We start from the raw sequence: 22869 nt of genomic DNA on the forward strand, positions 1-22869 counted from the left end.
CTCTTTGGTGTTTTTTTAGCAGGTGGTGCTTTGTGGTACAAGGAATGGCTCCACAGCATCAGTGTCCCGGGGTCTTTTTTGTGGGGGTTCCCCCCTTTCTGGTATTTCTCCCAGGGACATGCCTTGTGGTATTACGGGCCCCTCATGTGCAACTTTTGGATCAGCAATAAAATTGGTTGGTGTCTTCTCAGCTGTGTCATGGCGGATGACATGGTTTTTACGTCTTAAGACAACTGACCTGAAGAAGCTCCTGGCCTGTGTCATGATAGTTGATTTCTTGGCCAGGAAGCTGGAGTTCCTCATCAGAGTCCTCCATTTTTGATTCAGTTTCCTGAATCGGGTCAGAAGGAATGAGCCAATCGACATGCAGGATGAGAGAGAGTTGACCAGCAGCCGCCGATCAACATACCGCAGACGCCTATGAATCCTCATGGCGTCCAATCTTCTTTCTGAAGTTGTGTGCATCCAACATGGAGTCACACCTTCACAAATCCATCATTGTGATGTCATCCAGTGACATCACAGCTGTAGGCCCAGTTCTAGAACATTCTATGCAAATGTGGTGACATCACAACACTCTGCCAGGATAAAGGCCAGATTATTTTAATATGTTAATGAACTAAGATATATGGAGAGTGTTTGTTTAATGGATGCAGATTTTCAGTTTTCAATACATAGATTTTTACCTTAACAGTAAATTTTCTGCTTCACATTTTTAGTTTGATTTGGTGGCTGATTTTTTTTATTAATCTGTATAGTTCCAAAACTTTATATAGATCTTTATATTATATGAAACACTCTAATCCTTTAAATAAAATTACAGAATTTGAGGCGCAGATGCTGCAGAACCTCTTCTCTGAAAAGTAAGGAAGAGATTCTGTCCACCGTTGATTGCTTGGATAAGGCCTCGTTCTTCTCACCAGAAGGTCTGCAGGATGTGAGATGTGTATTTTTGTGTTGTGCTCACACTGGTGATTATGAAGGGGTTGTCCAAATTGTAGAGTTCTCTTCATTTCGACCACCGATTGACACCAGAGTAATATGCAAGTGGTACACCGCCATAATACGACCCCCAAAGAAGTCTATGGGGCCTTATTGTACCCTAGAGCGTAAGTAGGTGCAAAATTTGGAAACACCCAAGCAACTTCCCCAAAACCTCTCCTCCTGCATTGAGTCCTGCACAGTTCAGGAGGAGGAGCCAAGAGTTTACTAATCAACGGCTGATGAAAGCACCTCCCCTTATTAAAGCCCCGCCATCTACATGCAGATAGTCCTCTTCTCTCTGAAGGTTTGGGTCCCTGTAGTTTATAATCTTCTGTCCTTACTGTAACCTAATCATCTCTCCACATACTGACCTTCCACTTACACATAGCAGCAAAATTGAACAGGCTGTGCTGCAGTATAAAGCATGAGGGAGATACAGAACAGCAGACTAAGTTTATATGGAGACAGGACCTCCTATACACAATGCAGCTAAGCTGCAGTCACTGATCATTATGATTATGGATGCTGATGTTCCAGCCGGCAGTGGTTCTTTATGGCTGATGATTGGCGATTGACGTACGACCCTGTTGGTAAGTTATCTGCTTATTTCAGGTTATTTTCCTGTGCCCCCCCCCTCCATTAAAGATCACTATCTGTGTATCTTAGCACTATATGGTATTATTTTGGAGGCTGTATATGACTAGTCTTAGTCATATACAGTCTAGTCTTAGCACTCCATGGTAGTATTATACAGGCGTTATATGGCAGTATTATTTTAACGTTATATGGTGATAATTAGGGTTGAGCGAATCGAGCTTCAGAATATCGATCCAAAGTCGATTCGCTCAAAAAATTATTATTTTTACATTTATTTTTATTTAAAACTTTCTTTTATTCTCAATTATGTATAAGAACAATAGGGTTCTTTGACCCTTAAATATTACAATATTGGTGTACGCAGATCCCTACTACACGTTTGATACAAATGGGGGACATCTCAACAATTCGAAAAAAGGTAATAGTTACATTTCAGTAATGTATTTCTTCCATCTCTTTTACATTGTTATTATTCTCACATGCTAGAGGGTTGCAGTAGCCGTCTACCCAAGCGCCCCGTCATCTGTTCCACCAAATGCCACTCCGTCAAGGAACATGGTCACGTAATATATTCTATTTCCCCATCTGACATGTACGTAGCAATAAAGGCTTCCCATTTCTGAAAAAAATGTCTAATCTTTCCATGTGGAACACTTTTTTCAACTGCTCCAGTACATGCTGTATTGTTGGTACATCTGATTGTAGCCATCTTTGTAATCTACTCCTCTCCACCACCATACTTATCGTGTGGAACAAGCGGGGCGTCCGCAGTCTCCCTCCTTCTCATAATGAAATAGAAAGAGCTGAGGAGTGAGGTCCGCTCTCTGTCCCCATAACTTCCCAATCATCTCGGCCACTTCTTCCCAAAGCCTTTTACTAATTGGACAAGTCCTTAGCCCGCAATACAGATCGGTATATCCTTGACCACACTTAGGACAATTAGTCATCCGGTCGGGCCTCTCTGTATGAGGGGTATGTTGGAGCCATAAATGGCTCTATGTATTATCCTTAGCTGAGTATCCCTCCATATTCCGCCTACTATATGCTTTCTTACTTTCATCCATCCTTTTGGTATGATCTGCTCTATAGTTTCGTCTCCTATCTGTTCTGCCCATTTCTCACAAATTTTCACCTTATCCTTTTGCATCTCATGTTATAATTCATAGATGACACTGATCCCCGTCCACCCCCCGATTCCAGGATTTTATCCAGTACGTTTAGGTGTATTTCTTTATGTACCAGCACTAAGTGTGAAGTAATAGCAGCTTTGATCTGGGCAAATTGAATAGTTTGAAAGGGGTTCAAAGAGAACCTTGCCACCAGCTCCTCCCTTTTCATCCATCTTGGCTCTACGTCATAGTAACATAGTACATAAGGCCGAAAAAAGACATTCGTCCATCCAGTTCGTCATGTAGGAGATGTCTAGCCTGTGTCATCCCTTTATTTCTCCATTCCTCAAAAAGACTGTTAGTTCTACCCTGTGTGAATTCCGGATTATTCCATAGTAGACGATGTTTGGATATCCTGTAGGACAACCAGTATTTTTTACTCAATATCCTCCATGTTGCTATAGTATCTTTGATAAGTACAGACTGTTTAATCCAGGGTTCCCCAACTCCAGTCCTCAGGGCCCACTTGTCGGTCAGGATTTAGGAGTATCCCACAAAATGAATACCTGTGGTAAATCCTGATGGATGGACACTAATTATATCAGCTGCCCAATACTAAGGAAATCCTGAAAACATGAACGGCAGGTGGGCCCTGAGGACTGGAGTTGAGGACCACTGGTTTAATCCATATAGGGATGTTTTGTAACCTGGCATGTAGTAGTGCCACTAGGGACCAGGGCGCACAAAAACCTTGTTCCAATGACAAAGCTGAAAAATAGCTTGTCCCGTTTATCCAATTTTTTATATGTCTAGCCAAACACGCCAAGTTATATCCTCTAATATCTGGGAAGGCTATGCCACATTGTTCTTTAAAACCCATTAGGTAACGTAACTGAATTCTAGGGCTCTTTCCTTGCCACAAAAACTTTGAAAAGGCCCTTGTTAACTTGTTTATATGTCTTCATGTTTTAAAAGTATGGGAATTACCTGCATTGGATATAATAGTTTGGAAACAGCCATCATTTTAACCACTTCAGCCCCGCTACCTAAAACCCCCTTCATGACCAGAGCACTTTTTACACTTCTGCACTACACTACTTTCACCGTTTATCGCTCGGTCATGCAACTTACCACCCAAATTAATTTTACCTCCTTTTCTTCTCACTAATGGAGCTTTCATTTGGTGGTATTTCATTGCTGCTGACATTTTTACTTTTTTTGTTATTAATCGAAATTTAACCATTTTTTTGCAAAGAAATGACATTTTTCACTTTCTGTGGTAAAATTTTGCAAAAAAAACGACATCCATATATAAATTTTTTGCAAAATTTATTGTTCTACATGTCTTTGATAAAAAAAATGTTTGGGCAAAAAAAAATGGTTTGGGTAAAAGTTATAGCGTTTACAAACTATGGTACAAAAATGTGAATTTCCGCTTTTTGAAGCAGCTCTGACTTTCTGAGCACCTGTCATGATTCCTGAGGTTCTACAATGCCCAGACAGTAGAAAAACCCCACAAATGACCCCATTTCGGAAAGTAGACACCCTAAGGTATTCATTGATGGGCATAGTGAGTTCATAGAACTTTTTATTTTTTGTCACAAGTTAGCGGAAAATGATGATTTTTATTTTAATTTTTTTTTTTGTTACAAAGTTTCATATTCCACTAACTTGCGACAAAAAATAAAAAATTCTAGGAACTCGCCATGCCCCTCACGGAATACCTTGGGGTGTCTTCTTTCCAAAATGGGGTCACTTGTGGGGTAGTTATACTGCCCTGGCAATTTAGGGGCCCAAATGTGTGAGAAGTACTTTGCAATCAAAATGTGTAAAAAATGGCCTGCGAAATCCGAAAGGTGCACTTTGGAATATGTGCCCCTTTGCCCACCTAGGCTGCAAAAAAGTGTCACACATCTGGTATCGCCGTACTCAGGAGAAGTTGGGCAATGTGTTTTGGGGTGTCATTTTACATGTACCCATGCTGGGTGAGAGAAATATCTTGGCAAAAGACAACTTTTCCCATTTTTTTATACAAAGTTGGCATTTGACCAAGATTTTTTTCTCACCCAGCATGGGTATATGTAAAATGACACCCCAAAACACATTCCCCAACTTCTCCTGAGTACGGCGATACCAGATGTGTGACACTTTTTTGCAGGCTAGATGCGCAAAGGTGCCAAAATTCCTTTTAGGAGGGCATTTTTAGACATTTGGATCCCAGACTTCTTCTCACACTTTCGGGCCCCTAAAAAGCCAGGGCAGTATAAATACCCCACATGTGACCCCACTTTGGAAAGAAGACACCCCAAAGTATTCAATGAGGGGCCTGGCGAGTTCATAGAATTTATTTTTTTGCATAAGTTTGCGGAAATTGATTTTTTAGTTTTTTTTCTCACAAAGTCTCACTTTCCGCTAACTTAGGACAAAAATGTAAATCTTTCATGGACTCAATATGCCCCTCACGGAATACCTTGGGGTGTCTTCTTTCCGAAATGGGGTCACATGTGGGGTATTTATACTGCCCTGGCTTTTTAGGGGCCCTAAAGCGTGAGAAGAAGTCTGGAATATAAATGTCTAAAAATGTTTACGCATTTGGATTCTGTGAGGGGTATGGTGAGTTCATGTGAGATTTTATTTTTTGACACAAGTTAGTGGAATATAAGACTTAGTAAGAAAAAAACTAAAACAAACAAAAATTTTCCGCTAACTTGTGCCCAAAAAAATGCTGAATGGAGCCTTACAGGGGGGGTTATCAATGACAGGGGGGTGATCAATGACAGGGGGGTGATCACCCATATAGACTCCCTGATCACCCCCCTGTCATTGATCACCCCCCTGGTAAGGCTCCATTCAGACATCCGTATGATTTTTACAGATCCACGGATCGGATCCGCAAAACACATGCGGACGTCTGAATGGAGCCTTACAGGGGGGTGATCAATGACAGGGTGGTGTAATCACACCACCAATCACAGTCCTTTTCCGGTTCATCGGGTCACCGGAGACCCGAATGGACCGAAAACGCAGCAAACCGCAGGTCTGAATTGTCCTGCGGTTTGCTGCGATCGCCGATGCGGGGGGGTCACATGACATAGGAATGATTTCAGCGGACATCCTGTTCCGATTAACCCCCCGCCGCGCCGCAATGTATTTTTAAAGTTAGGATGTACCAGTACGTCCTGGGTCCTTAAGGACTCGGCAAACATGGCGTACCGGTACGTCCTAAGTCCTTAAGGGGTTAAATGAGTAGCCGGCCTACTTTAATTGTAGGGGTCCAGTCTAGACGGAACATCTGTAGATTAGGGGCTTCCCTAATCCCAAGAATTGGGAGATGAACATTCTGGGGTTCCTCCAGAAACACATTTTAGGGGCACAATAGGCAGTTTTAGTTGTCTCCTGACTTCATCAAAGATAGAGGGTTTTCCTAGATCTTTAATAGAGTTGGGCTCCTGCCCATCTATGGGTTTCTTATCAATAGGCTCCTCTTCCATCATAGCTGGCACAACTGTGGCAGTAGGTTTGGTAATAGCAACAGAGACAACCTCTGTAGCAAGGGATGTAGACGTCCTCATTTCCTGAGGTTGGACTGGGATGGTCTGGCTGTGAGGAACCACCAGTTGCCGCAATAGCTGGGTACATTCCTGAACTGGGTCAGGTGCAGATAGGGACATTGACCTAAACTTGGATGATCTCTGTTTCTTTAAGCGCACCTCTGGTGGCGATTGCGGGCTGCCACAGAATATTTTTCCCCGCAAAGCTAGTGGCATATTGGTTCTGGCTACGGGTCAGTCGAGGCGAGCCGCTTGGGAGCAGTAGGATGTACTGGCTCCTCTTCTGATTCTGAGCTCCCCTCGGGCTCCCAGGTGTCACCGTCAGTTCTGTGAGAAGGTCTGACAGACGTCCTTCTCTACCTCTTGCATGATATTCTTTGTTTTGGTTTCACTTTCTCATCTCATTTCTTTCTCCCAGGTGTCACCTATTTAGACTAATCCTCTCTCCTTTATATTCCCTCCCATACTGCCTCACTTTGCGGTTTATACTACTTCCTGGATTGAAGTGTTCACTGCTGGAGGCTGCTGCTGCTTGTTCAGATAAGTCCTTTCATGTATTGTGTTTCCTTGCGTCCTTGCACGTGGGCATACAATCGTCTAACTTTGAGACCCTTGTATGTGCTTAGCAGTCAGGGTGAGCTCTTAGGGTTTTATAGGGCTCACCTATATGCTCCTTAGTTTGGGATCAAGCCAGTCGGACGTTTATTCATAACTTCCAGCTATCTGCAACATCATCCGTGACACAGGGACTGGAACGGGCCGGTGATTCCAGTGGCGTATGGTCCGCGAGTGCTCTCTGCTGGGGTAAACTCGACAACCTCATCCACATAGAGGCTATGGAGGTGGCTAGGCAGGTCGCAGCATTTCACAGCTTGACGGTTCACATAATAATCGCGACCTGTGTCAAGGTCTCTAATAAATCCAAACCCTCTCAACTTGCAAAACGATAAAACTTTACCGCGTTTTCACCAGCAGAATAGTGAGTGCAGCTCTGGGGTATAATACAGTCTATAATTTTGGATCAGTATGGGATAAGTGATGTAATGTGTTAGCCCAGCGGTCCGTGCCGGCACTGCTGCCCCTACCCACGGGCTCCCTCTTTCCCTCCTGCTGCCATGCACCGTGCTGACAAGCGCGTGCAGCAGGTAGCTTAGGCTACTTTCACACTAGCGCCACGGACCTCCGGCAGGCTGTTCTGTCGGGTGAACAGCCTGTCGGATCCGTCCTGCCGCTAGTGACCGTGTGCCCCCAGACTGCCGCTCCGTCCCCATTGACTATAATAGGAGTTCCAGTGGCAGCACGGCAGCGCACGGTGAGAAGTTGCCAGAATAAAACTACAATATGTCCAACATTTATTCCGGCAGCCTCTTGTTAATGGGGACGGAGCGGCAGTCCGGGGCAAACGGTCACTAGCAGCAGGATGGATCCGACAGACTGTTCACCCGACGGAACAGCCTGCCCGAGGTCCGTACCGCTAGTGTGAAAGTAGCCTTAACTGTTGCATCTGTGCTCCATGCCAGAGTTTACTTCCTGCTGGAGACCTGTACTGTGTGTTAGGGTCTTGTATGGGTGTGCCTCTGCAACACGCCAGACCTGCAGGGTATGACGAAGTGAGGTCACAGTTATGGGCAATCGAGGGTACTCACTATATTTGAAGAACCCTGGGCAGGCGCGTAGCAGTGAAGGAGAGGTAGACACAGTTCCTCTGGGGCACGCTCTGTAGGTAGGGACCAGGCCGGATGGTAGTTGAGGTGCCCTGGATGTTAAAGGTATTTTGTGTGCCTGGGGCAAGGTCCCTGTGGTATTCGTGACGCCAGTGCCTTTGACCGGTGGCACGCCGGGTGATGGTTGGAAAGATAACGGTACACAAGTATGCAGTGAACCAAACGTAAACTTTACTGGACAATCCAACTTTGTACAGCAGGGAGTAGTATAGTCTTCAGTATTACAGTTCCACAAAAAGGGGCTTATTCACAAGTATGGCAGGCAATAGACATGCAAGTTACACTGAGGGTAAATTCCACAAGCACTCAGCAGCAGGTTGCACTTTTACACTGTCCTTTATAGAACTCCTACTCTGGCTTGATAACTCCCAAGGCCCGGATGCCTAAAAGGGTGGCTTATATCCTTGGTTAACTTCCTTCCTCAGGTATTATACTGCTTGCAATGGTTCCTAGGTTCCTCTGCCTATCAGGGGCACTTGGCTTACCCTGGGACGCCTCCTCCTATCAGGTGGATAACTGTCGGTTTCTCCCAGGAGGTTAAATCCTGCAACTGGGGTCTCTCTTCAGAGCTAACTTAGGCTCTCTTGTTCTTCAGGCAGGCTGGAGCTTCTCAACAGCCTCCTGGACATCACTAGCAGCCAGGGCTATCCAGCTGCATGTCAGGAGCAGGCTTCTTAACCTGTGTCTTCTCAGACTCCTGACTCTGCACTAACTCTCCCTGTCTGGGCCTGGACATTTATACTAGGGGCTCCCTATCTCCCTCTAGTGTCTGGGATGTCTAATTACACCCAACTAGGCCTGCTGCTGCATTAGACAGGGGTACATTGCATCTAACAACACAGTAAAACATACATTAAATGCAGAATAAAATATGACATTTCTGTTCCTTGTGAGTAAGAGTAATGCGCACACCAATTGACCCTTGTGTAGTGCCCACCCATACCTAGTGGGACACTACACCTCTCCTCACTGGGGCGGCAGCAGGTACACGCCCTCTGTCTCACCAGCCTATGGCTGGATTACAGGAGGTATTTAAAGGTGCTTCCTACCACAGGAAGATGCCTGAGCAACTCATGGTCACTAGCTTGTCTAGTTCCAAGTGTGAAGGTGTTTTTCAAGTTCTGCTTTGCTGTGTACCGGACCCTGCTTTTGGAATTATCGGATTTCGCCTGTTTGCCGCCTGCCTCTGACCTCGGACTTCGTTTACAGACCTTGCTTGATCGCTGTCTGTCCTGACCCCGGACTTCCTGACCACATACTTCCCATCGGTGCTTGCACCGGTATCTCTGACCCCCTGGTCAGATGCCACTAACTTGGGGACTGCTCTGGAGGGGCACCTGGCAACTACCCTAACGGCCCAAGCATATCCTCACCATCAGAGGCTAGTTGCTTAGTCACGCCCCTCCAGAGTATAGCCAGTCAGTGGTGCAGTGGGTCCACACCCGCTTGTATAATAAATGTATGTTCACAGTGACTGCACCAGCAGACTAGTGAGTGCAGCTCTGGGGTATAATACAGGATGTAACTAAGGATCAGTACAGGATAAGTAATGTATGTACACAGTGACTGCACCAGCAGAATAGTGAGTGCAGCTCTGGAGTATAATACAGGATGTAACTCAGGATCAGTACAGGATAAGTAATGTATGTACACAGTGACTTCACCAGCAGAATAGTGAGTGCAGCTCTGGAGTATAATACAGGATGTAACTCAGGATCAGTACAGGATAAGTAATGTATGGACACAGTGACTGCACCAGCAGAATAGTGAGTGCAGCTCTGGGGTATAATACAGTCTATACTTCTGGATCAGTACAGGATAAGTGATGTAATGTATGTTCAGAGTTGCTGACCTTTTTAGTATATTATAGCCATCTCTAGACTGTAATATGGTTTATAAAGGTAGCAGCCTGTATACTTTCTCCGGGAGGCGGTGTGGGCCTCTCCTCTGTATATTTGCTCTGTAGATCACAGTGATATCAGCAGTGAGGAGCGGACGCGCTGATGCTTTATATGATGATGGCGATTCTATATAGAATGTGAATAGAATAAAAGCCCAACTAGATTTCTAGGGTCTGAATGTGTAACTTTCCTCCTTTCTTCCTGGGAGTCCAGATAGGGGTGCAGTATTATACCCCATCTGCTCTGAGATCCTGGCCCCTGATCACCCTGCAAGACGGACCATAAAGGGGCAACACTTGTGCCAATCTGCCCAAGGTGGGCATCTCTGTACGGGAATGGGGCTCAAAATGTTAATTTCTTTCATACATTTTTATATTTTGTATTTTATTTTGGAGCGCCCCCTTATGGCGTCTCAGGTAGTTGCATGCAGCCCCACGTCTGTAATGTGACAGCATGTTTCCTGTGGTCATAGTAATGCCCATATGGAGCTAAGCTGCAGTGTAAAGCAGGACAAACAATGTGTCTCTACATCAGTGCATGAAGCTGACACAGAGACACTTACTGTACCTGAGTGCACAGAGCAGGACATGGCGGTATTATACTGTGTCGGTCTGCAGAGCAGAACTGGGGGTTCAGCACTGGAAATGAGGGGTGCACGTCACACCAGAACACATATTACTGACAGCACACTCACCTCTCACCTAAAGTCATTGTTTTCGCAGAAGTCACTCTCATCATCCTCTACAGAGGAATGAAATCCCAACTCCCGTGGCACAGAACAAGCCAACTCAGCGCCCATCAGCGAGACAACGTAGAGCGCTAGTCGGGACTCCGGCGGTGCAGAGCTAGCCACTGATGATGTACTGAGTAAAGGGGGGCCCCGAGGACAGGACAGAGGAAGCAGGGAGCTGGAAAGCAGAGCCTGAGCCCCAGACAAGGGACTCAAGACAGGAGCGAGAAGTAAGTGTAATTAGGAGGCGGCCTTTTATCCAAGACTGGGCCCCTTCCTCCAGGGGTCCCATAGCAACTGTGTGGTCTGCCTCCGTTGGAGGTACACCGCTGACTCTGCCTCTTAATATTTTCCTTTTTTCAGTAGAATCTGTATAACCTTCCATGCACAACCATATCTGTTTTACGGTCTAGAAATTGCAGATTCGTAAAAACAAAAATCTGGACGTGGTCCATGTTACATCCACATTATTGCGCACCTGTTGACTTTAAGGGGTATGTGGTCCGGAGATAGTTTCTGTCGATACAAAACGTTCCCCTATCAACAAAATATCTGGGACCACCACTGATCAGGAGATCTGGATCCTGTGTCCACTTATGAATGAAGTGGCAGGTCGAGCGTGCACATAGCTACTCTCCATGGGTCTGCTGGGGATAGTCGAGTACAAAGCTCAGCTATTTCCAGAAGCCCCATAGACACTGAATGAAGCAGAAGGGAACATGAGTGACCGACCATTCCATTTCTTCGGGGACACAGGATCCCCATTCTCATGATCATGAGGGACCCAGCAGTCCCCACCAGTCAGTCCGCACCTGTAGGTAGGGGATAAGAAAAATAAGCCTAGCTGTAAAACCAAGAAAGGCCATCACTATCTGAGCAGCAAGGGTCGGACACCCTGCAACCCCATCCAGTTGACTATGAAGATTCATAAAGAGGCCCAGACACACCACTACTTAATATACACTGACTTCTTTATTAACTGCAAGGTATCAAATGTACAGTAGATGTTCTCATGAGAAGTCAGGGCACTGGTCTTAAATGTGGCCCTGTTGATGATGGGCCTTTGACTCATGATGAGTCGGGCCTTCAGCACTCAGGAGAGGAAAAACCCCAGTGGAGGTAACCTCTAGGGAGCCATGGCTGAAGGACTGCCCTTCCCCTAGGCGGTGGAAAACCGGTGAATGTCAAGTAGGTTGACTTCTGCAGAGACCAAGCCTGGAATCTGCCTTTGATGCAGCAGGAAACTCACTTCTTCAGTGAATACATCTGACTGCAGAAAGTCCGGTGGGTGACAAGTCCAGTGGTGAATGCAGAGACCAAGCCTGGAATCTGCCTTTGATGCAGCAGGAAACTCACTTCTTTGGTGAATAAATCTGTCTGCGGAAAGTCCGGTGAATGACAAGTCCAGTGGTGAATGCAGAGACCAAGCCTGGAATCTGCCTTTAATGCAGCAGGAAACTCACTTCTTTGGTGAATACGTCTGACTGCAGAAAGTCCGGTGAATGTCAAGTCCAGTGGTGAATGCAGAGACCAAGCCTGGAATCTGCCCTTGATGCAGCAGGAAACTCACTTCTTTGGTGAATACATCTGTCTGCGGAAAGTCCGGTGAATGTCAAGTCCAGTGGTGAATGCAGAGACCAAGCCTGGAATCTGCCCTTGATGCAGCAGGAAACTCACTTCTTTAGTGAATACATCTGTCTGCGGAAAGTCCGGTGGGTGAGTGCAGAGACCGAGCCCGGAATCTGCCTCTTGCTGAAGTGCAGGTCATCTGATCCTGACATGGTGGCCACCATGTCGCTGACTTGTGGTAGAGTCATCACTTCCAGCTGTATCCCATATTCATTGCAGGGACACAGTGAGACCCCCGCTCTGGTACAGTGATCTGCAGATGCAAAAAATATAATTATGACTGAACATGGAACAACGGAAAATGACATGTAAGTGACACACAATTTACTGTATTAAACTTGGGCCCATGTTTATAACAGCGATACCAACGCTTATCAATGTCATTGACTGTTATAGCTGTTATTCTTGTTCTGGGACCCACTGCTGTATCCAACATAAACAGAATACACCTTATAATCGTGAAATGATTTATTTTCATATATTTTTGGAGCTCAGGAAGGTTTAGAGCTCAGTTTTCCGGATACAAATCACCAAAACCCCTGCTTTTTTACACACTTCCATAATTACAATTCTGGGAGCCATTGCTCAAGGTGATCTACATATCAAGGTCAATGGGAGCTCCCCCTAGTGGCGACTGTAGGCAGTTAGAATTTTATCATTCTTATATGCCATGTATCAGGCGATTTGGATGATTTTTCACTAACGTCTACTGCTCTGCTCATCTTCGTGGAGAATCTAAACCCTAAATTATTCTGTGTCATAAATCACATTACATTTTCTGACTCCTGTAACAAGGATCTTACCTTATTTAGGGCTCTTTTTGGTTCTTAAGGCCAATACCTTCTAGCAGGGGTCACTGGTGAAGATCAGGAGATGGTTTCTTCTGCACCTCATGTTGTCTCAGACCTCTGATGATCCGATCTGCTGCAATTGCCTTCCTAACCCCAGGCTGTTTTCATTTCCAGTGGTGACCAGTGGATACAGCTGTGTCCAAATTATACAGAAAACAATATCAATATACACAACGAGGATACAATTAGGCTACACCCCGTCCCCATAAATAGGTACAACTATAGACACAGCAAAGTTATGGGGCCCATAGGCTCAAAGGCCAATGTTTGTGGGGTGTGATTACCCCGAACATTTGGTGTTGTCTAAGTACTTTCTACACATACATATATTATCACATGAGAAGACATTATTACAATCAGTACACGGAAATGATGAAACTTAGAATAGTCACTGGTTACTTACCGATGCCAACAAGTCTGTGGGTTGTAGACCTGTGCCATGGGCCAGCGGTTGTAATCTGGGATTGGGTAGAGACTGCAGCTTTGGTGAAGTAGAGGATCCAGGTCTGTTTCAGTAATATCAGGCTTGTGGTCAGGGCGATCTCTTGGCCCATCATAGACTCGACATGTCATGAAAGACATGGAGTCGCTAATTGACCTTTTTGGGAAAGCCTGTGATCCTGCCATTCTGGAGGCAGGATATTAGATGGTCTCTCATCACGTCGTGCTGGAAGATCGCCGTGGGTTCACCGTCATCTGCCAGAAACTCAAAGGCAAATGCTATGGCGAACACCCCACAGTCATAGGTGTTTCTCTGCTGATCCACGTTGAGACATTTTAGATTTTTCAGGGGCTCATTGACCACTACACTGTAGATGTTATTAATCTGCTGGCAAACAGATAGAGGCAATTGCTGGTCTTGATGCTGTCGGCCACTAGGATGTCGCCATTTTTGAAGCAGGTGGTCAGCCAGTGCACCCTGTCCTCGTCGTAGTGGATTTGTACGGCCTTCTTTAGCACACTGTACCCTGGAAAGAGAATAGCAGCAGCGGGCTGCAGGCCATCAAAGTCCCCAAACTGATTCTGCAGGAGATCCTGGGCCTGATTAATGATGTCATCATCCAGCATGCCTTCCTGGCCGCTGCTCTTCAGGATAGATAAGTGCTTTGGAGACAAGTTGTTCTGTGCTCTCCAAGTATAGGCCATCTCCACTTGTGATGTTCCCAGCTCCGGGCTTCCTACATCTTTGGTAGATGGAGCGGACATGTTTTCTGCCGCAGCTCTTTTGGCTGGTGGAAAGTGTCCCGGACTGACTGTCATTGGAGGTTGGTGCTTTCCGTTTAAGACTGGCTTTGGAAGCTTCACCAGATGCCTTCAAAAGGTCTTCAGCAGACTCAGCCATTTTCTTGTCCGATGTTTTAAGGGTCTCAAAATTTAAAGAGACATCATCCTTCTTTGCTGTGTGTTGTTTTTGACGAGTCTTTCTATTACATCGTCGCTTACAGCTCTTTGGTGTTTTTTTAGAAGGTGGTGCTTTGTGGACAAGGAATGGCTCCACAGTATCAGCATCCCGAGGTCTTTTTTGTGGGGGTTCCCCACTTTCTGTTTTTTCTCCCAGGGACATGCCTTGTGGTATTAGGGGCCCCTCATGTGCAACTTTTGGATCAGCAGTTGGTGTCTTCTCAGCTATGTCATGGCGGATGACGTGGTTTTTACGTCTTAAGGCAACTGACCTGAAGAAGCTCCTGACCTGTGTCATGATGGTTGATTTCTTGGCCAGGAAGCTGGAGTTCCTCATCAGAGTCCTCCATTTTTGATTCAGTTTCCTGAATCGGGTCAGAAGGAATGAGCCAATCGACATGCAGGATGAGAGAGAGTTGACCAGCAGCCGCCGATCAACATACCGCAGACGCCTATGAATCCTCATGGCGTCCAATCTTCTTTCTGAAGTTGTGTGCATCCAACATGGAGTCACACCTTCACAAATCCATCATTGTGATGTCATCCAGTGACATCACAGCTGTAGGCCCAGTTCTAGAACATTCTATGCAAACGTGGTGACATCACAACACTCTGCCAGGATAAAGGCCAGATTATTTTAATATGTTAATGAACTAAGATATATGGAGAGTGTTTGTTTAATGGATGCAGATTTTCAGTTTTCAATACATAGATTTTTACCTTAACAGTAAATTTTCTGCTTCACATTTTTAGTTTGATTTGGTGGCTGATTTTTTTTATTAATCTGTATAGTTCCAAAACTTTATATAGATCTTTATATTATATGAAACACTCTAATCCTTTAAATAAAATTACAGAATTTGAGGCGCAGATGCTGCAGAACCTCTTCTCTGAAAAGTAAGGAAGAGATTCTGTCCACCGTTGATTGCTTGGATAAGGCCTCGTTCTTCTCACCAGAAGGTCTGCAGGATGTGAGATGTGTATTTTTGTGTTGTGCTCACACTGGTGATTATGAAGGGGTTGTCCAAATTGTAGAGTCCTCTTCATTTCGACCACCGATTGACACCAGAGTAATATGCAAGTGGTACACCGCCATAATACGACCCCCAAAGAAGTCTATGGGGCCTTATTGTACCCTAGAGCGTAAGTAGGTGCAAAATTTGGAAACACCCCAAGCAACTTCCCCAAAACCTCTCCTCCTGCATTGAGTCCTGCACAGTTCAGGAGGAGGAGCCAAGAGTTTACTAATCAACGGCTGATGAAAGCACCTCCCCTTATTAAAGCCCCGCCATCTACATGCAGATAGTCCTCTTCTCTCTGAAGGTTTGGGTCCCTGTAGTTTATAATCTTCTGTCCTTACTTTAACCTAATCATCTCTCCACATACTGACCATCCACTTACACATAGCAGCAAAATTGAACAGGCTGTGCTGCAGTATAAAGCATAAGGGAGATACAGAACAGCAGACTAAGTTTATATGGAGACAGGACCTCCTATACACAATGCAGCTAAGCTGCAGTCACTGATCATTATGATTATGGATGCTGATGTTCCAGCCGGCAGTGGTTCTTTATGGCTGATGATCGGCGATTGACGTACGACCCTGTTGGTAAGTTATCTGCTTATTTCAGGTTATTTTCCTGTGCCCCCCCCCCCCCTCCATTAAAGATCACTATCTGTGTATCTTAGCACTATATGGTATTATTTTGGAGGCTGTATATGACTAGTCTTAGTCATATACAGTCTAGTCTTAGCACTCCATGGTAGTATTATACAGGCGTTATATGGCAGTATTATTTTAACGTTATATGGTGATAATTAGGGTTGAGCGAATCGAGCTTCAGAATATCGATCCAAAGTCGATTCGCTCAAAAAATTATTATTTTTACATTTATTTTTATTTAAAACTTTCTTTTATTCTCAATTATGTATAAGAACAATAGGGTTCTTTGACCCTTAAATATTACAACATTGGTGTACGCAGATCCCTACTACACGTTTGATACAAATGGGGGACATCTCAACAATTCGAAAAAAGGTAATAGTTACATTTCAGTAATGTATTTCTTCCATCTCTTTTACATTGTTATTATTCTCACATGCTAGAGGGTTGCAGTAGCCGTCTACCCAAGCGCCCCGTCATCTGTTCCACCAAATGCCACTCCGTCAAGGAACATGGTCACGTAATATATTCTATTTCCCCATCTGACATGTACGTAGCAATAAAGGCTTCCCATTTCTGAAAAAAATGTCTAATCTTTCCATGTGGAACACTTTTTTCAACTGCTCCAGTACATGCTGTATTGTTGGTACATCTGATTGTAGCCATCTTTGTAATCTACTCCTCTCCACCACCATACTTATTGTGTGGAACAAGCGGGGCGTCCGCAGTCTCCCTCCTTCTCATAATGAAATAGAAAGAGCTGAGGAGTGAGGTCCGCTCTCTGTCCCCATAACTTCCCAATCATCTCGGCCACTTCTTCCCAAAGCCTTTTACTAATTGGACAAGTCCTTAGCCCGCAATACAGATCGGTATATCCTTGACCACACTTAGGACAATTAGTCATCCGGTCGGGCCTCTCTGTATGAGGGGTATGTTGGAGCCATAAATGGCTCTATGTATTATCCTTAGCTGAGTATCCCTCCATATTCCGCCTACTATATGCTTTCTTACTTTCATCCATCCTTTTGGTATGATCTGCTCTATAGTTTCGTCTCCTATCTGTTCTGCCCATTTCTCACAAATTTTCACCTTATCCTTTTGCATCTCATGTTATAATTCATAGATGACACTTATCCCCGTCCACCCCCCGATTCCAGGATTTTATCCAGTACGTTTAGGTGTATTTCTTTATGTACCAGCACTAAGTGTGAAGTAATAGCAGCTTTGATCTGGGCAAATTGAATAGTTTGAAAGGGGTTCAAAGAGAACCTTGCCACAAGCTCCTCCCTTTTCATCCATCTTGGCTCTACGTCATAGTAACATAGTACATAAGGCCGAAAAAAGACATTCGTCCATCCAGTTCGTCATGTAGATGTCTAGCCTGTGTCATCCCTTTATTTCTCCATTCCTCAAAAAGACTGCTAGTTCTACCCTGTGTGAATTCCGGATTATTCCATAGTAGACGATGTTTGGATATCCTGTAGGACAACCAGTATTTTTTACTCAATATCCTCCATGTTGCTATAGTATCTTTGATAAGTACAGACTGTTTAATCCAGGGTTCCCCAACTCCAGTCCTCAGGGCCCACTTGTCGGTCAGGTTTTAGGAGTATCCCACAAAATTAATACCTGTGGTAAATCCTGATGGATGGACACTAATTATATCAGCTGCCCAATACTAAGGAAATCCTGAAAACATGAACGGCAGGTGGGCCCTGAGGACTGGAGTTGAGGACCACTGGTTTAATCCATATAGGGATGTTTTGTAACCTGGCATGTAGTAGTGCCACTAGGGACCAGGGCGCACAAAAACCTTGTTCCAATGACAAAGCTGAAAAATAGCTTGTCCCGTTTATCCAATCATTTATATGTCTAGCCAAACACGCCAAGTTATATCCTCTAATATCTGGGAAGGCTATGCCACACTGTTCTTTAAAACCCATTAGGTAACGTAACTGAATTCTAGGGCTCTTTCCTTGCCACAAAAACTTTGAAAAGGCCCTTGTTAACTTGTTTATATGTCTTCATGTTTTAAAAGTATGGGAATTACCTGCATTGGATATAATAGTTTGGAAACAGCCATCATTTTAACCACTTCAGCCCTGCTAGCTAAAACCCCCTTCATGACCAGAGCACTTTTTACACTTCTGCACTACACTACTTTCACCGTTTATCGCTCGGTCATGCAACTTACCACCCAAATTAATTTTACCTCCTTTTCTTCTCACTAATGGAGCTTTCATTTGGTGGTATTTCATTGCTGCTGACATTTTTACTTTTTTTGTTATTAATCGAAATTTAACCATTTTTTTGCAAAGAAATGACATTTTTCACTTTCTGTGGTAAAATTTTGCAAAAAAAACGACATCCATATATAAATTTTTTGCAAAATTTATTGTTCTACATGTCTTTGATAAAAAAAATGTTTGGGCAAAAAAAAAATGGTTTGGGTAAAAGTTATAGCGTTTACAAACTATGGTACAAAAATGTGAATTTCCGCTTTTTGAAGCAGCTCTGACTTTCTGAGCACCTGTCATGATTCCTGAGGTTCTACAATGCCCAGACAGTAGAAAAACCCCACAAATGACCCCATTTTGGAAAGTAGACACCCTAAGGTATTCATTGATGGGCATAGTGAGTTCATAGAACTTTTTATTTTTTGTCACAAGTTAGCGGAAAATGATGATTTTTATTTTAATTTTTTTTTTGTTACAAAGTCTCATATTCCACTAACTTGCGACAAAAAATAAAAAATTCTAGGAACTCGCCATGCCCCTCACGGAATACCTTGGGGTGTCTTCTTTCCAAAATGGGGTCACTTGTGGGGTAGTTATACTGCCCTGGCAATTTAGGGGCCCAAATGTGTGAGAAGTACTTTGCAATCAAAATGTGTAAAAAATGGCCTGCGAAATCCGAAAGGTGCACTTTGGAATATGTGCCCCTTTGCCCACCTAGGCTGCAAAAAAGTGTCACACATCTGGTATCGCCGTACTCAGGAGAAGTTGGGCAATGTGTTTTGGGGTGTCATTTTACATGTACCCATGCTGGGTGAGAGAAATATCTTGGCAAAAGACAACTTTTCCCATTTTTTTATACAAAGTTGGCATTTGACCAAGATTTTTTTCTCACCCAGCATGGGTATATGTAAAATGACACCCCAAAACACATTCCCCAACTTCTCCTGAGTACGGCGATACCAGATGTGTGACACTTTTTTGCAGGCTAGATGCACAAAGGTGCCAAAATTCCTTTTAGGAGGGCATTTTTAGACATTTGGATCCCAGACTTCTTCTCACACTTTCGGGCCCCTAAAAAGCCAGGGCAGTATAAATACCCCACATGTGACCCCACTTTGGAAAGAAGACACCCCAAGGTATTCAATGAGGGGCCTGGCGAGTTCATAGAATTTATTTTTTTGCATAAGTTTGCGGAAATTGATATTTTTTTTTTTTCTCACAAAGTCTCACTTTCCGCTAACTTAGGACAAAAATGTAAATCTTTCATGGACTCAATATGCCCCTCACGGAATACCTTGGGGTGTCTTCTTTCCGAAATGGGGTCACATGTGGGGTATTTATACTGCCCTGGCTTTTTAGGGGCCCTAAAGCGTGAGAAGAAGTCTGGAATATAAATGTCTAAAAATGTTTACGCATTTGGATTCTGTGAGGGGTATGGTGAGTTCATGTGAGATTTTATTTTTTGACACAAGTTAGTGGAATATAAGACTTAGTAAGAAAAAAACTAAAACAAACAAAAAATTTCCGCTAACTTGTGCCCAAAAAAATGTCTGAATGGAGCCTTACAGGGGGGGTGATCAATGACAGGGGGGTGATCACCCATATAGACTCCCTGATCACCCCCCTGTCATTGATCACCCCCCTGGTAAGGCTCCATTCAGACATCCGTATGATTTTTACGGATCCACGGATCGGATCCGCAAAACACATGCGGACGTCTGAATGGAGCCTTACAGGGGGGTGATCAATGACAGGGTGGTGTAATCACACCACCAATCACAGTCCTTTTCCGGTTCATCGGGTCACCGGAGACCCGAATGGACCGAAAACGCAGCAAACCGCCGGTCTGAATTGACCTGCGGTTTGCTGCGATCGCCGATGCGGGGGGGTCACATGACATAGGAATGATTTCAGCGGACATCCTGTTCCGATTAACCCCCCGCCGCGCCGCAATGTATTTTTAAAGTTAGGATGTACCAGTACGTCCTGGGTCCTTAAGGACTCGGCAAACATGGCGTACCGGTACGTCCTAAGTCCTTAAGGGGTTAAATGAGTTGCCGGCCTACTTTAATTGTAGGGGTCCAGTCTAGACGGAACATCTGTAGATTAGGGGCTTCCCTAATCCCAAGAATTGGGAGATGAACATTCTGGGGTTCCTCCAGAAACACATTTTAGGGGCACAATAGGCAGTTTTAGTTGTCTCCTGACTTCATCAAAGATAGAGGGTTTTCCTAGATCTTTAATAGAGTTGGGCTCCTGCCCATCTATGGGTTTCTTATCAATAGGCTCCTCTTCCATCATAGCAGGCACAACTGTGGCAGTAGGTTTGGTAATAGCAACAGAGACAACCTCTGTAGCAAGGGATGTAGACGTCCTCATTTCCTGAGGTTGGACTGGGATGGTCTGGCTGTGAGGAACCACCAGTTGCCGCAATAGCTGGGTACATTCCTGAACTGGGTCAGGTGCAGATAGGGACATTGACCTAAACTTGGATGATCTCTGTTTCTTTAAGCGCACCTCTGGTGGCGATTGCGGGCTGCCACAGAATATTTTTCCCCGCAAAGCTAGTGGCATATTGGTTCTGGCTACGGGTCAGTCGAGGCGCGCCGCTTGGGAGCAGTAGGGTGTACTGGCTCCTCTTCTGATTCTGAGCTCCCCTCGGGCTCCCAGGTGTCACCGTCAGTTCTGTGAGAAGGTCTGACAGACGTCCTTCTCTACCTCTTGCATGATATTCTTTGTTTTGGTTTCACTTTCTCATCTCATTTCTTTCTCCCAGGTGTCACCTATTTAGACTAATCCTCTCTCCTTTATATTCCCTCCCATACTGCCTCACTTTGCGGTTTATACTACTTCCTGGATTGAAGTGTTCACTGCTGGAGGCTGCTGCTGCTTGTTCAGATAAGTCCTTTCATGTATTGTGTTTCCTTGCGTCCTTGCACGTGGGCATACAATCGTCTAACTTTGAGACCCTTGTATGTGCTTAGCAGTCAGGGTGAGCTCTTAGGGTTTTATAGGGCTCACCTATATGCTCCTTAGTTTGGGATCAAGCCAGTCGGACGTTTATTCATAACTTCCAGCTATCTGCAACATCATCCGTGACACAGGGACTTTGGTTCTGGAACGGGCCGGTGATTCCAGTGGCGTATGGTCCGCGAGTGCTCTCTGCTGGGGTAAACTCGACAACCTCATCCACATAGAGGCTATGGAGGTGGCTAGGCAGGTCGCAGCATTTCACAGCTTGACGGTTCACATAATAATCGCGACCTGTGTCAAGGTCTCTAATAAATCCAAACCCTCTCAACTTGCAAAACGATAAAACTTTACCGCGTTTTCACCAGCAGAATAGTGAGTGCAGCTCTGGGGTATAATACAGTCTATAATTTTGGATCAGTATGGGATAAGTGATGTAATGTGTTAGCCCAGCGGTCCGTGCCGGCACTGCTGCCCCTACCCACGGGCGCTGGGCTCCCTCTTTCCCTCCTGCTGCCATGCGCCGTGCTGACAAGCGCGTGCAGCAGGTAGCTTAGGCTACTTTCACACTAGCGCCACGGACCTCCGGCAGGCTGTTCTGTCGGGTGAACAGCCTGTCGGATCCGTCCTGCCGCTAGTGACCGTGTGCCCCCAGACTGCCGCTCCGTCCCCATTGACTATAATAGGAGTTCCAGTGGCAGCACGGCAGCGCACGGTGAGAAGTTGCCAGAATAAAACTACAATATGTCCAACATTTATTCCGGCAGCCTCTTGTTAATGGGGACGGAGCGGCAGTCCGGGGGCAAACGGTCACTAGCAGCAGGATGGATCCGACAGACTGTTCACCCGACGGAACAGCCTGCCCGAGGTCCGTACCGCTAGTGTGAAAGTAGCCTTAACTGTTGCATCTGTGCTCCATGCCAGAGTTTACTTCCTGCTGGAGACCTGTACTGTGTGTTAGGGCTTGTATGGGTGTGCCTCTCCTCACTGGGGCGGCAGCAGGTACACGCCCTCTGTCTCACCAGCCTATGACTGGATTACAGGAGGTATTTAAAGGTGCTTCCTACCACAGGAAGATGCCTGAGCAACTCATGGTCACTAGCTTGTCTAGTTCCAAGTGTGAAGGTGTTTTTCAAGTTCTGCTTTGCTGTGTACCGGACCCTGCTTTTGGAATTATCGGATTTCACCTGTTTGCCGCCTGCCTCTGACCTCGGACTTCGTTTACAGACCTTGCTTGATCGCTGTCTGTCCTGACCCCGGACTTCCTGACCACATACTTCCCATCGGTGCTTGCACCGGTATCTCTGACCCCCTGGTCAGATGCCACTAACTTGGGGACTGCTCTGGAGGGGCACCTGGCAACTACCCTAACGGCCCAAGCATATCCTCACCATCAGAGGCTAGTTGCTTAGTCACGCCCCTCCAGAGTATAGCCAGTCAGTGGTGCAGTGGGTCCACACCCGCTTGTATAATAAATGTATGTTCACAGTGACTGCACCAGCAGACTAGTGAGTGCAGCTCT

This window comes from Bufo gargarizans, chromosome 5, assembly GCF_014858855.1.
Source record: "Bufo gargarizans isolate SCDJY-AF-19 chromosome 5, ASM1485885v1, whole genome shotgun sequence".
Classification (NCBI taxonomy): Eukaryota; Metazoa; Chordata; class Amphibia; order Anura; family Bufonidae; genus Bufo; species Bufo gargarizans.